Source organism: Stegostoma tigrinum, chromosome 46 (assembly GCF_030684315.1).
Source record: "Stegostoma tigrinum isolate sSteTig4 chromosome 46, sSteTig4.hap1, whole genome shotgun sequence".
NCBI lineage: Eukaryota > Metazoa > Chordata > Chondrichthyes > Orectolobiformes > Stegostomatidae > Stegostoma > Stegostoma tigrinum.
This window is the reverse complement of record NC_081399.1, coordinates 8,242,828-8,258,601: the sequence shown is the minus strand read 5'-3', so window position 1 is coordinate 8,258,601 and position 15,774 is coordinate 8,242,828. Positions and strand designations below refer to the sequence as shown.

Sequence of the window (15,774 nt, the reverse complement as noted above, 5' to 3'; positions counted from 1 at the left end):
TGGGTTGGAGGAGGTGTTTTCCAGGTAGCTGTGGGAGTCGGTGGGCTTGAAATAGATATCACTTTCCATGTTGTTGCTAGAGATGGATACAGAGAAGTTGAGGAAGGTGAGAGAGCTGTTAGAGATGGTCCAGGTAAACTTGAGGTTGGTGTGGGAGGTTTTGATGAACTGGATGAACTCTTCGGCTCCTCATGGGAGCACGAGGCAGTTCCGATTCAGTCATCAATGTAACGGAGGAAAAGGTGGGGTTTAGGGCCAGTGTATGTACGGAAGAGGGATTGTTCCATGTAACGTACAAAGAGGCAGGCGTAGCTTGAGCCCATGTGGGTAACCCATGGCCACCCCCTTTGTCTGTAGGAAGTGGGAAGAATTGAAAGAGAATTTGTTGAGGGTGAGGACGAGTTTGGCTAAGCTTTGTTTTCTGTGGAGTGGGAGGGGGAGAAAACTACAACTCATATTCCGCTTGGGAACCCTGCAGCCCAGTGGTATCAATGTGGATTTCACCAGCTTCAATATCTCCCGTCCCCCTACAGCATCCCAAAACCAGCTCAGCCCGTCCCCACTCCCTAACGTGTTCTACCTCTCACCTATCCCCTCCTCCCACATCAAGCTGCACCCCCATTTCTTCCCTCCTAACCTCATCCCACTACCTTGAACTGTACCCGCCCCCACGGGACTATCCTATCTCCTCCCTAACCCCCCACCTACACTCATCTTTACGGGCTCCATCCCTGCATCTTTGACTTGTCTGTGTCCTGTCCAGCAAGCGTCTCCTCTCACCGCCTTCTATTCTCCTCCCCTGCTCTCCCTATTTATTTCAGAGACCCCATCGCCTCCCCCATTTCTGATGAAGGAACGTCAGCCTTGCCGCTCCAAAGATGCTGCTTGGCCTGCTGTGTTCATCCAGCTCTAAACCTTGTTATCTCGGATTCTCCAGCACCTGCAGTTCCTATTATCTGTGATAGGGTGGGAGCTGGGCAATTTTTAGCATATGGAAATACAGTGTGTGTGCATCTGATGACATTCCGTCAGTCTGACTAATAGCACTCATTCCAGGCACTGGATTCACTGAGAGCTGAAATGTCTGTGAACAGAATGGACTTTTCCTCTTTTTCCTCTTGGGAATATCATTCCCAAATGACTCCTCTTCACGATAATACTTATTAACGTGTCAGTGTATCCTCCTCCAATGAGTGGGAATCAATGTTGAGTAATGTGAGATCATTTTTTGACCAAAATTGACAATGACATGAACCAAACGTACATTTCTCAACCTTGGCCGAGACACCAACTTCTTGTTCGTTCCTGAGGTCAAGTGTAAGGCATTGCTTTTTGAGTGATCAAGCTACCAGGCTTGAATCAAAACACACCTTACTCGCACACTATTGTCAAATAACAGACTAAGGGACGAAATATTAGATTCACCTAATTCCATTGGAAAACGTAACTGACTGAAGTGTTATCTGACTGCAAAACAGCAACTGTTCCAAGCGATCAGAGACAAGGGCAACTGCAGATGCTGGAGAATCCAAGATAACAAAGTGTGGAGCTGGAGGAACACAGCAGGCCAAGCAGCATCTTCGGACCACAAAAGCTGACGTTTCGGGCCGAGAACCTTCAAATGTTTTTTTTTAAAATGCACAATTGGCATAAAATATGCAAAGGGATCACCATGAAAGTCAGAGAATGATCTGGTGGGTCTGTCTTATAATAGAATGAAACATTCGCTTAACCTTCAGCGAAAGTGAGGGCTGAAATCCCACTTGTTTAATATGGGTGCACATTGTTGAACACCGATTAAAAATGCACAGGCTTGCGATGGCCAGGAATTGAACCCGGGTCAACTGCTTGGAAGGCAGCTATGCTCACCACTATACCACCACCGCTCTGCTGCTGACAGTGCCCCTGATTCTCAAACATATGAAAGAACGATCATCATCATGACAAGGTCATTTGCACTGGAAGAAATCACAAATGGCTGGCGAAACTCTGAAGGTTTGGCCCCATCAGCATCACTACTTCGCAGTTCTGAAGAACAATAACTGGTTTCGAAACCTTCACTCGACTTTCACCCTACAGAAGCTTGCAGGCCTCAAGATTTTCAACAGTAATTTCTGTCTTTTCTTTTCAATCTCCAGTATGTGCAACTCCTTGCTGTAAATACAACGGGCATTAAGCATTCGAAGGGGATTCACGGTCAGGCGATCATCGACCTGATTCATTGATGCAGAGGTTAGGGAGAATCTTCAGTCGGAGTGCGGTATGGGTACTTCAAACCATTTAGAGGATTGAAGAGGTTGAGATATCTCACATAAAAACACCACTGTCGCGATGAAGATACAGCAGATGGCTGATGAGCAGATCAACTACTACAAGGTGGAATAACAAGGTGTGGAGCTGGGTGAACACAGCAGGTCAAGCAGCATCAGAGGAGCAGGAAAGCTGATGTTTCGGGCGTCGACACCTCCTCAGAAAAGGGGGAGTGGAAGGGGGTTCTGAAATAAATAGGGAGAGAGGGGGAGGTGGATCGAAGATGGATAGAGGAGAAGATAGGTGGTGAAGAGACAGACAGGTCAAAGAGGCGGGGATGGAGCCAGTAAAGGTGAGTGTAGGTGGGGAGGTAGGGAGGAGACAGGTCAGTCCAGGGAGGACAGACAGTTCAAGGGCGGCTGGATGAGGCTAGTCGGTAGGAAATGGGGGTGCGGCTTGAGGTGGGAGGAGGGGACAGATGAGAGGAAGGACAGGTTAGGGAGGTGGGGACGACCCGGGCTGGTTTTGGTGTGCGGTATGGGGGAAGGGGAGATTTTGAAGCTTGTGAAGTCCACAATAATACCATTGGGCTGCAGGGTTCCCACGCGGAATATGAGGTGCTTTTCCTGCAACCTTCGCGTAGCAACATTGTGGCACTGTAGGAGGGCCAGGATGGACAAATTGTCAAAGGAATGGGACGGGGAGTTGAAATGGATCGCGACTGGGAGGTGCAGTTGAGTAGTGCGAACCGAGCGTAGGTGTTGTGCAAAGCAATCCCCAAGCCTCTGCTTGTTTTCCCCGATGGAGAGGAGGCCACAACGGAAACAGCGTATGCAGTATACCACATTGGTAGATGTGCAGGTAAACATCTGCTTGATGTGGAAAGTCTTCTTGCGGCCTGGCATCGGGGAGATGGGGGAGGTGTAGCACCTCCTGTCGTTGGAAGGAAAAGTGCTGGGTGTGGTGTGGCTGGAGGGCAGTGTGGAGCGTACAATGGAGCCATAGAGAGAATGGTCCGTCTGGAAAGCAGACAAGGTTGGGGAGGGAAAAATGTCTTTAGTGGTGGGGTCGGATTGCAGATGGCAGAGGTGTTGGAGAATGATGCGTTGGATCCGGAGGTTGTCGGGCTGGTACGTGATGTTGAGGGGGATACATTTTTAATGTTATTGCGAAGACAGGGTGTGGGGGATGAGTTGCAGTAAATGTGGAAGACACTATCGAGGGCGTTATCAAACACTGCGGGGGCGCAACTTGTGGTCCTAGAAAAATGAGCACATCTGAGAAATACAGGAATGCCATGCCTCATCCTGGGAGCAGATGCGGCTGAGGCAAAGGAAATGGGAATGGGGATGGCATTTTTGCAGGAAGGTGGGTTGGAGGAGGTGTTTTCCAGGTAGCTGTGGGAGTCGGTGGGCTTGAAATAGATATCACTTTCCATGTTGTTGCTAGAGATGGATACAGAGAAGTTGAGGAAGGTGAGAGAGCTGTTAGAGATGGTCCAGGTAAACTTGAGGTTGGTGTGGGAGGTTTTGATGAACTGGATGAACTCTTCGGCTCCTCATGGGAGCACGAGGCAGTGCCGATTCAATCATCAATGTGACGGAGGAAAAGGTGGGGTTTAGGGCCAGTGTATGTACGGAAGAGGGATTGTTCCATGTAACGTACAAAGAGGCAGGCGTAGCTTGAGCCCATGTGGGTAACCCATGGCCACCCCCTTTGTCTGTAGGAAGTGGGAAGAATTGAAAGAGAATTTGTTGAGGGTGAGGACGAGTTTGGCTAAGCTTTGTTTTCTGTGGAGTGGGAGGGGGAGAAAACTACAACTCATATTCCGCTTGGGAACCCTGCAGCCCAGTGGTATCAATGTGGATTTCACCAGCTTCAATATCTCCCGTCCCCCTACAGCATCCCAAAACCAGCTCAGCCCGTCCCCACTCCCTAACGTGTTCTACCTCTCACCTATCCCCTCCTCCCACATCAAGCTGCACCCCCATTTCTTCCCTCCTAACCTCATCCCACTACCTTGAACTGTACCCGCCCCCACGGGACTATCCTATCTCCTCCCTAACCCCCCACCTACACTCATCTTTACGGGCTCCATCCCTGCATCTTTGACTTGTCTGTGTCCTGTCCAGCTAGCGTCTCCTCTCACCGCCTTCTATTCTCCTCCCCCGCTCTCCCTATTTATTTCAGAGACCCCATCGCCTCCCCCATTTCTGATGAAGGAACGTCAGCCTTGCCGCTCCAAAGATGCTGCTTGGCCTGCTGTGTTCATCCAGCTCTAAACCTTGTTATCTCGGATTCTCCAGCACCTGCAGTTCCTATTATCTGTGATAGGGTGGGAGCTGGGCAATTTTTAGCATATGGAAATACAGTGTGTGTGCATCTGATGACATTCCGTCAGTCTGACTAATAGCACTCATTCCAGGCACTGGATTCACTGAGAGCTGAAATGTCTGTGAACAGAATGGACTTTTCCTCTTTTTCCTCTTGGGAATATCATTCCCAAATGACTCCTCTTCACGATAATACTTATTAACGTGTCAGTGTATCCTCCTCCAATGAGTGGGAATCAATGTTGAGTAATGTGAGATCATTTTTTGACCAAAATTGACAATGACATGAACCAAACCTACATTTCTCAACCTTGGCCGAGACACCAACTTCTTGTTCGTTCCTGAGGTCAAGTGTAAGGCATTGCTTTTTGAGTGATCAAGCTACCAGGCTTGAATCAAAACACACCTTACTCGCACACTATTGTCAAATAACAGAATAAGGGACGAAATATTAGATTCACCTAATTCCATTGGAAAACGTAACTGACTGAAGTGTTATCTGACTGCAAAACAGCAACTGTTCCAAGCGATCAGAGACAAGGGCAACTGCAGATGCTGGAGAATCCAAGACAACAAAGTGTGGAGCTGGATGAACACAGCAGGCCAAGCAGCATCTTCGGACCACAAAAGCTGACGTTTCGGGCCGAGAACCTTCAAATGTTTTTTTTTAAAATGCACAATTGGCATAAAATATGCAAAGGGATCACCATGAAAGTCAGAGAATGATCTGGTGGGTCTGTCTTATAATAGAATGAAACATTCGCTTAACCTTCAGCGAAAGTGAGGGCTGAAATCCCACTTGTTTAATATGGGTGCACATTGTTGAACACCGATTAAAAATGCACAGGTTTGCGATGGCAGGAATTGAACCCGGGTCAACTGCTTGGAAGGCAGCTATGCTCACCACTATACCACCACCGCTCTGCTGCTGACAGTGCCCCTGATTCTCAAACATATGAAAGAACGATCATCATTTTGACAAGGTCATTTGCACTGGAAGAAATCACAAATGGCTGGCGAAACTCTGAAGGTTTGGCCCCATCAGCATCACTACTTCACAGTTCTGAAGAACAATAACTGGTTTCGAAACCTTCACTCGACTTTCACCCTACAGAAGCTTGCAGGCCTCAAGATTTTCAACAGTAATTTCTGTCTTTTCTTTTCGATCTCCAGTATGTGCAACTCCTTGCTGTAAATACAACGGGCATTAAGCATTCGAAGGGGATTCACGGTCAGGCGATCATCGACCTGATTCATTGATGCAGAGGTTAGGGAGAATCTTCAGTCGGAGTGCGGTATGGGTACTTCAAACCATTTAGAGGATTGAAGAGGTTGAGATATCTCACATAAAAACACCACTGTCGCGATGAAGATACAGCAGATGGCTGATGAGCAGATCAACTACTACCAGGTGGAATAACAAGGTGTGGAGCTGGGTGAACACAGCAGGTCAAGCAGCATCAGAGGAGCAGGAAAGCTGATGTTTCGGGCGTCGACACCTCCTCAGAAAAGGGGGAGTGGAAGGAGGTTCTGAAATAAATAGGGAGAGAGGGGGAGGTGGATCGAAGATGGATAGAGGAGAAGATAGGTGGTGAAGAGACAGACAGGTCAAAGAGGCGGGGATGGAGCCAGTAAAGGTGAGTGTAGGTGGGGAGGTAGGGAGGAGACAGGTCATTCCAGGGAGGACAGACAGTTCAAGGGCGGCTGGATGAGGCTAGTCGGTAGGAAATGGGGGTGCGGCTTGAGGTGGGAGGAGGGGACAGATGAGAGGAAGGACAGGTTCGGGAGGTGGGGACGACCCGGGCTGGTTTTGGTGTGCGGTATGGGGGAAGGGGAGATTTTGAAGCTTGTGAAGTCCACAATAATACCATTGGGCTGCAGGGTTCCCACGCGGAATATTAGGTGCTTTTCCTGCAACCTTCGCGTAGCAACATTGTGGCACTGTAGGAGGGCCAGGATGGACATGTTGTCAAAGGAATGGGACGGGGAGTTGAAATGGTTCGTGACTGGGAGGTGCAGTTGATTAGTGCGAACCGAGCGTAGGTGTTGTGCAAAGCAATCCCCAAGCCTCTGCTTGTTTTCCCCGATGGAGAGGAGGCCACAACGGAAACAGCGTATGCAGTATACCACATTGGTAGATGTGCAGGTAAACATCTGCTTGATGTGGAAAGTCTTCTTGCGGCCTGGCATCGGGGAGATGGGGGAGGTGTAGCACCTCCTGTCGTTGGAAGGAAAAGTGCTGGGTGTGGTGTGGCTGGAGGGCAGTGTGGAGCGTACAATGGAGCCATAGAGAGAATGGTCCGTCTGGAAAGCAGACAAGGTTGGGGAGGGAAAAATGTCTTTAGTGGTGGGGTCGGATTGCAGATGGCAGAGGTGTTGGAGAATGATGCGTTGGATCCGGAGGTTGTCGGGCTGGTACGTGATGTTGAGGGGGATACATTTTTAATGTTATTGCGAAGACAGGGTGTGGGGGATGAGTTGCAGTAAATGTGGAAGACACTATCGAGGGCGTTATCAAACACTGCGGGGGCGCAACTTGTGGTCCTAGAAAAATGAGCACATCTGAGAAATACAGGAATGCCATGCCTCATCCTGGGAACAGATGCGGCTGAGGCAAAGGAAATGGGAATGGGGATGGCATTTTTGCAGGAAGGTGGGTTGGAGGAGGTGTTTTCCAGGTAGCTGTGGGAGTCGGTGGGCTTGAAATAGATATCACTTTCCATGTTGTTGCTAGAGATGGATACAGAGAAGTTGAGGAAGGTGAGAGAGCTGTTAGAGATGGTCCAGGTAAACTTGAGGTTGGTGTGGGAGGTTTTGATGAACTGGATGAACTCTTCGGCTCCTCATGGGAGCACGAGGCAGTTCCGATTCAGTCATCAATGTAACGGAGGAAAAGGTGGGGTTTAGGGCCAGTGTATGTACGGAAGAGGGATTGTTCCATGTAACGTACAAAGAGGCAGGCGTAGCTTGAGCCCATGTGGGTAACCCATGGCCACCCCCTTTGTCTGTAGGAAGTGGGAAGAATTGAAAGAGAATTTGTTGAGGGTGAGGACGAGTTTGGCTAAGCTTTGTTTTCTGTGGAGTGGGAGGGGGAGAAAACTACAACTCATATTCCGCTTGGGAACCCTGCAGCCCAGTGGTATCAATGTGGATTTCACCAGCTTCAATATCTCCCGTCCCCCTACAGCATCCCAAAACCAGCTCAGCCCGTCCCCACTCCCTAACGTGTTCTACCTCTCACCTATCCCCTCCTCCCACATCAAGCTGCACCCCCATTTCTTCCCTCCTAACCTCATCCCACTACCTTGAACTGTACCCGCCCCCACGGGACTATCCTATCTCCTCCCTAACCCCCCACCTACACTCATCTTTACGGGCTCCATCCCTGCATCTTTGACTTGTGTGTGTCCTGTCCAGCAAGCGTCTCCTCTCACCGCCTTCTATTCTCCTCCCCTGCTCTCCCTATTTATTTCAGAGACCCCATCGCCTCCCCCATTTCTGATGAAGGAACGTCAGCCTTGCCGCTCCAAAGATGCTGCTTGGCCTGCTGTGTTCATCCAGCTCTAAACCTTGTTATCTCGGATTCTCCAGCACCTGCAGTTCCTATTATCTGTGATAGGGTGGGAGCTGGGCAATTTTTAGCATATGGAAATACAGTGTGTGTGCATCTGATGACATTCCGTCAGTCTGACTAATAGCACTCATTCCAGGCACTGGATTCACTGAGAGCTGAAATGTCTGTGAACAGAATGGACTTTTCCTCTTTTTCCTCTTGGGAATATCATTCCCAAATGACTCCTCTTCACGATAATACTTATTAACGTGTCAGTGTATCCTCCTCCAATGAGTGGGAATCAATGTTGAGTAATGTGAGATCATTTTTTGACCAAAATTGACAATGACATGAACCAAACGTACATTTCTCAACCTTGGCCGAGACACCAACTTCTTGTTCGTTCCTGAGGTCAAGTGTAAGGCATTGCTTTTTGAGTGATCAAGCTACCAGGCTTGAATCAAAACACACCTTACTCGCACACTATTGTCAAATAACAGACTAAGGGACGAAATATTAGATTCACCTAATTCCATTGGAAAACGTAACTGACTGAAGTGTTATCTGACTGCAAAACAGCAACTGTTCCAAGCGATCAGAGACAAGGGCAACTGCAGCTGCTGGAGAATCCAAGATAACAAAGTGTGGAGCTGGAGGAACACAGCAGGCCAAGCAGCATCTTCGGACCACAAAAGCTGACGTTTCGGGCCGAGAACCTTCAAATGTTTTTTTTTTAAAATGCACAATTGGCATAAAATATGCAAAGGGATCACCATGAAAGTCAGAGAATGATCTGGTGGGTCTGTCTTATAATAGAATGAAACATTCGCTTAACCTTCAGCGAAAGTGAAGGCTGAAATCCCACTTGTTTAATATGGGTGCACATTGTTGAACACCGATTAAAAATGCACAGGCTTGCGATGGCCAGGAATTGAACCCGGGTCAACTGCTTGGAAGGCAGCTATGCTCACCACTACACCACCACCGCTCTGCTGCTGACAGTGCCCCTGATTCTCAAACATATGAAAGAACGATCATCATCATGACAAGGTCATTTGCACTGGAAGAAATCACAAATGGCTGGTGAAACTCTGAAGGTTTGGCCCCATCAGCATCACTACTTTTCAGTTCTGAAGAACAATAACTGGTTTCGAAACCTTCACTCGACTTTCACCCTACAGAAGCTTGCAGGCCTCAAGATTTTCAACAGTAATTTCTGTCTTTTCTTTTCAATCTCCAGTATGTGCAACTCCTTGCTGTAAATACAACGGGCATTAAGCATTCGAAGGGGATTCACGGTCAGGCGATCATCGACCTGATTCATTGATGCAGAGGTTAGGGAGAATCTTCAGTCGGAGTGCGGTATGGGTACTTCAAACCATTTAGAGGATTGAAGAGGTTGAGATATCTCACATAAAAACACCGCTGTCGCAATGAAGATACAGCAGATGGCTGATGAGCAGATCAACTACTACAAGGTGGAATAAAAAGGTGTGGAGCTGGGTGAACACAGCAGGTCAAGCAGCATCAGAGGAGCAGGAAAGCTGATGTTTCGGGCGTCGACACCTCCTCAGAAAAGGGGGAGTGGAAGGGGGTTCTGAAATAAATAGGGAGAGAGGGGGAGGTGGATCGAAGATGGATAGAGGAGAAGATAGGTGGTGAAGAGACAGACAGGTCAAATAGGCGGGGATGGAGACAGTAAAGATGAGTGTAGTTGGGGAGGTAGGGAGGAGACAGGTCAGTCCAGGGAGGACAGACAGTTCAAGGGCGGCTGGATGAGGCTAGTCGGTAGGAAATGGGGGTGCGGCTTGAGGTGGGAGGAGGGGACAGATGAGAGGAAGGACAGGTTAGGGAGGTGGGGACGACCCGGGCTGGTTTTGGTGTGCGGTATGGGGGAAGGGGAGATTTTGAAGCTTGTGAAGTCCACAATAATACCATTGGGCTGCAGGGTTCCCACGCGGAATATGAGGTGCTTTTCCTGCAACCTTCGCGTAGCAACATTGTGGCACTGTAGGAGGGCCAGGATGGACATGTTGTCAAAGGATTGGGACGGGGAGTTGAAATGGTTCGCGACTGGGAGGTGCAGTTGAGTAGTGCGATCCGAGCGTACGTGTTGTGCAAAGCAGTCCCCAAGCCTCTGCTTGTTTTCCCCGATGGAGAGGAGGCCACAACGGAAACAGCGTATGCAGTATACCACATTGGTAGATGTGCAGGCAAACATCTGCTTGATGTGGAAAGTCTTCTTGCGGCCTGGCATCGGGGAGATGGGGGAGGTGTAGCACCTCCTGTAGTTGGAAGGAAAAGTGCTGGGTGTGGTGGGGCTGGAGGGCAGTGTGGAGCGGACAATGGAGCCGTAGAGAGAATGGTCCGTCTGGAAAGCAGACAAGGTTGGGGAGGGAAAAATGTCTTTAGTGGTGGGGTCGGATTGCAGATGGCAGAGGTGTTGGAGAATGATGCGTTGGATCCGGAGGTTGTCGGGGTGGTACGTGATGTTGAGGGGGATACATTTTTAATGTTATTGCGACGACAGGGTGTGGGGGATGAGTTGCAGTAAATGTGGAAGACACTATCGAGGGCGTTATCAAACACTGCGGGGGCGCAAGTGGTGGTCCTAGAAAAATGAGCACATCTGAGAAATACAGGAATGCCATGCCTCATCCTGGGAGCAGATGCGGCTGAGGCAAAGGAAATGGGAATGGGGATGGCATTTTTGCAGGAAGGTGGGTTGGAGGAGGTGTTTTCCAGGTAGCTGTGGGAGTCGGTGGGCTTGAAATAGATATCACTTTCCATGTTGTTGCTCGAGATGGATACAGAGAAGTTGAGGAAGGTGAGAGAGCTGTTAGAGATGGTCCAGGTGAACTTGAAGTTGGTGTGGGAGGTTTTGATGAACTGGATGAACTCTTCGGCTCCTCATGGGAGCACGAGGCGGTGCCGATTCAATCATCAATGTAACGGTGGAAAAGGTGGGGTTTAGGGCCAGTGTATGTACGGAAGAGGGATTGTTCCATGTAACGTACATAGAGGCAGGCATAGCTTGAGCCCACATGGGTAACCCATGGCCACCCCCTTTGTCTGTAGGAAGTGGGAAGAATTGAAAGAGAAGTTGTTGAGGGTGAGGACGAGTTTGGCTAAGCTTTGTTTTCTGTGGAGTGGGAGGGGGAGAAAACTACAACTCATATTCCGCTTGGGAACCCTGCAGCCCAGTGGTATCAATGTGGATTTCACCAGCTTCAATATCTCCCGTCCCCCTACAGCATCCCAAAACCAGCTCAGCCCGTCCGCACTCCCTAACGTGTTCTACCTCTCACCTATCCCCTCCTCCCACATCAAGCTGCACCCCCATTTCTTCCCTACTAACCTCATCCCACTACCTAGAACTGTACCCGCCCCCACGGGACTATCCTATCTCCTCCCTAACCCCCACCTACACTCATCTTTACGGGCTCCATCCCTGCATCTTTGACTTGTCTGTGTCCTGTCCAGCTAGCGTCTCCTCTCACCGCCTTCTATTCTCCTCCCCCGCTCTCCCTATTTATTTCAGAGACCCCATCGCCTCCCCCATTTCTGATGAAGGAACGTCAGCCTTGCCGCTCCAAAGATGCTGCTTGGCCTGCTGTGTTCATCCAGCTCTAAATCTTGTTATCTCGGATTCTCCAACACCTGCAGTTCCTATTATCTATGATAGGGTGGGAGCTGGGCAATTTTAAGCATTTGGAAATACAGTGTGTGTGCATCTGATGACATTCCGTCAGTCTGACTAATAGCACTCAATCCAGGCACTGGATTCACTGAGAGCTGAAATGTCTGTGAACAGAATGGACTTTTCCTCTTTTTCCTCTTGGGAATATCATTCCCAAATGACTCCTCTTCACGATAATACTTATTAACGTGTCAGTGTATCCTCCTCCAATGAGTGGGAATCAATGTTGAGTAATGTGAGATCATTTTTTGACCAAAATTGACAATGGCATGAACCAAACCTACATTTCTCAACCTTGGCCGAGACACCAACTTCTTGTTCGTTCCTGAGGTCAAGTGTAAGGCATTGCTTTTTGAGTGATCAAGCTACCAGGCTTGAATCAAAACACGCCTTACTCGCACACTATTGTCAAATAACAGACTAAGGGACGAAATATTAGATTCACCTAATTCCATTGGAAAACGTAACTGACTGAAGTGTTATCTGACTGCAAAACAGCAACTGTTCCAAGCGATCAGAGACAAGGGCAACTGTAGATGCTGGAGAATCCAAGATAACAAAGTGTGGAGCTGGATGAACACAGCAGGCCAAGCAGCATCTACGGACCACAAAAGCTGACGTTTCGGGCCGAGAACCGTCAAATGTTTTTTTTTAAAATGCACAATTGGTATAAAATATGCAAAGGGATCACCATGAAAGTCAGAGAATGATCTGGTGGGTCTGTCTTATAATAGAATGAAACATTCGCTTCACCTTCAGCGAAAGTGAGGGCTGAAATCCCACTTGTTTAATATGGGTGCACATTGTTGAACACCGATTAAAAATGCACAGGCTTGCGATGGCCAGGAATTGAACCCGGGTCAACTGCTTGGAAGGCAGCTATGCTCACCACTATACCACCACCGCTCTGCTGCTGACAGTGCCCCTGATTCTCAAACATATGAAAGAAAGATCATCATCATGACAAAGTCATTTGCTCTGGAAGAAATCACAAATGGCTGGTGAAACTCTGAAGGTTTGGCCCCATCAGCATCACTACTTTTCAGTTCTGAAGAACAATAACTGGTTTCGAAACCTTCACTCGACTTTCACCCTACAGAAGCTTGCAGGCCTCAAGATTTTCAACAGTAATTTCTGTCTTTTCTTTTCAATCTGCAGTATGTGCAACTCCTTGCTGTAAATACAACGGGTATTAAGCATTCGAAGGGGATTCACGGTCAGGCGATCATCGACCTGATTCATTGATGCAGAGGTTAGGGAGAATCTTCAGTCAGAGTGCGGTATGGGTACTTCAAACCATTTAGAGGATTGAAGAGGTTGAGATATCTCACATAAAAACACCACTGTCGCGATGAAGATACAGCAGATGGCTGATGAGCAGATCAACTACTACAAGGTGGAATAACAAGGTGTGGAGCTGGGTGAACACAGCAGGTCAAGCAGCATCAGAGGAGCAGGAAAGCTGATGTTTCGGGCGTCGACACCTCCTCAGAAAAGGGGGAGTGGAAGGGGGTTCTGAAATAAATAGGGAGAGAGGGGGAGGTGGATCGAAGATGGATAGAGGAGAAGATAGGTGGTGAAGAGACAGACAGGTCAAAGAGGCGGGGAAGGAGCCAGTAAAGGTGAGTGTAGCTGGGGAGGTAGGGAGGAGACAGGTCATTCCAGGGAGGACAGACAGTTCAAGAGCGGCTGGATGAGGCTAGTCGGTCGGAAATGGGGGTGCGGCTTGAGGTAGGAGGAGGGGACAGATGAGAGGAAGCACAGGTTAGGGAGGTGGGGTCGACCCGGGCTGGTTTTGGTGTGCGGTATGGGGGAAGGGGAGATTTTGAAGCTTGTGAAGTCCACAATAATACCATTGGGCTGCAAGGTTCCCACGCGGAATATGAGGTGCTTTTCCTGCAACCTTCGCGTAGCAACATTGTGGCACTGTAGGAGGGCCAGGATGGACATGTTGTCAAAGGAATGGAACGGGGAGTTGAAATGGTTCGCGACTGGGAGGTGCAGTTGATTAGTGCGAACCGAGCGTAGGTGTTGTGCAAAGCAATCCCCGAGCCTCTGCTTGTTTTCCCCGATGGAGAGGAGGCCACAACGGAAACAGCGTATGCAGTATACCACATTGGTAGATGTGCAGGTAAACATCTGCTTGATGTGGAAAGTCTTCTTGCGGCCTGGCATCGGGGAGATGGGGGAGGTGTAGCTCCTCCTGTAGTTGGAAGGAAAAGTGCTGGGTGTGGTGTGGCTGGAGGGCAGTGTGGAGTGGACAATGGAGCCATAGAGAGAATGGTCCGTCTGGAAAGCAGACAAGGTTGGGGAGGGAAAAATGTCTTTAGTGGTGGGGTCGGATTGCAGATGGCAGAGGTGTTGGAGAATGATGCGTTGGATCCGGAGGTTGTCGGGGTGGTACGTGATGTTGTGGGGGATACATTTTTAATGTTATTGCGAAGACAGGGTGTGGGGGATGAGTTGCAGTAAATGTGGAAGACACTATCGAGGGCGTTATCAAACACTGCGGGGGCGCAAGTTGTGGTCCTAGAAAAATGAGCACATCTGAGAAATACAGGAATGCCATGCCTCATCCTGGGAGCAGATGCGGCTGAGGCAAAGGAAATGGGAATGGGGATGGCATTTTTGCAGGAAGGTGGGTTGGAGGAGGTGTTTTCCAGGTAGCTGTGGGAGTCGGTGGGCTTGAAATAGATATCACTTTCCATGTTGTTGCTAGAGATGGGTACAGAGAAGTTGAGGAAGGTGAGAGAGCTGTTAGAGATGGTCCAGATAAACTTGCGGTTGGTGTGGGAGGTTTTGATGAACTGGATGAACTCTTCGGCTCCTCATGGGAGCACGAGGCGGTGCCGATTCAATCATCAATGTGACGGAGGAAAAGGTGGGGTTTAGGGCCAGTGTATGTACGGAAGAGGGATTGTTCCATGTAACGTACAAAGAGGCAGGCGTAGCTTGAGCCCATGTGGGTAACCCATGGCCACCCCCTTTGTCTGTAGGAAGTGGGAAGAATTGAAAGAGAAGTTGTTGAGGGTGAGGACGAGTTTGGCTAAGCTTTGTTTTCTGTGGAGTGGGAGGGGGAGAAAACTACAACTCATATTCCGCTTGGGAACCCTGCAGCCCAGTGGTATCAATGTGGATTTCACCAGCTTCAATATCTCCCGTCCCCCTACAGCATCCCAAAACCAGCTCAGGCCGTCCCCCCTCCCTAACGTGTTCTACCTCTCACCTATCCCCTCCTCCCACATCAAGCTGCACCCCCATTTCTTCCCTACTAACCTCATCCCACTACCTTGAACTGTACCCGCCCCCACGGGACTATCCTATCTCCTCCCTAACCCCCCACCTACACTCATCTTTACGGGCTCCATCCCTGCATCTTTGACTTGTCTGTGTCCTGTCCAGCTAGTGTCTCCTCTCACCGCCTTCTATTCTCCTCCCCCGCTCTCCCTATTTATTTCAGAGACCCCATCGCCTCCCCCATTTCTGATGAAGGAACGTCAGCCTTGCCGCTCCAAAGTTGCTGCTTGGCCTGCTGTGTTCATCCAGCTCTAAACCTTGTTATCTCGGATTCTCCAGCACCTGCAGTTCCTATTATCTATGATAGGGTGGGAGCTGGGCAATTATTAGCATATGGAAATACAGTGTGTGTGCATCTGATGACATTCCGTCAGTCTGACTAATAGCACTCAATCCAGGCACTGGATTCACTGAGAGCTGAAATGTCTGTGAACAGAATGGACTTTTCCTCTTTTTCCTCTTGGGAATATCATTCCCAAATGACTCCTCTTCACGATAATACTTATTAACGTGTCAGTGTATCCTCCTCCAATGAGTGGGAATCAATGTTGAGTAATGTGAGATCATTTTTTGACCAAAATTGACAATGACATGAACCAAACCTACATTTCTCAACCTTGGCCGAGACACCAACTACTTGT

General features: G+C 49.0%; 3 non-coding genes across 3 annotated transcripts; all 3 read right to left on the bottom strand.

The window, feature by feature from the left end:
- Positions 1-1,814: 1,814 nt before the first annotated feature.
- Positions 1,815-1,886, bottom strand: trnag-ucc (transfer RNA glycine (anticodon UCC)). The gene has a single exon. It is a non-coding gene; the product is annotated as a tRNA-Gly (tRNA).
- A 7,166-nt stretch (positions 1,887-9,052) lies between these two features.
- Positions 9,053-9,124, bottom strand: trnag-ucc (transfer RNA glycine (anticodon UCC)). The gene has a single exon. It is a non-coding gene; the product is annotated as a tRNA-Gly (tRNA).
- Positions 9,125-12,670: 3,546 nt separating this feature from the next.
- trnag-ucc (transfer RNA glycine (anticodon UCC)) lies at positions 12,671-12,742 on the bottom strand. Its single transcript has one exon. It is a non-coding gene; the product is annotated as a tRNA-Gly (tRNA).
- Between the last annotated feature and the right edge of the window lie 3,032 nt (positions 12,743-15,774).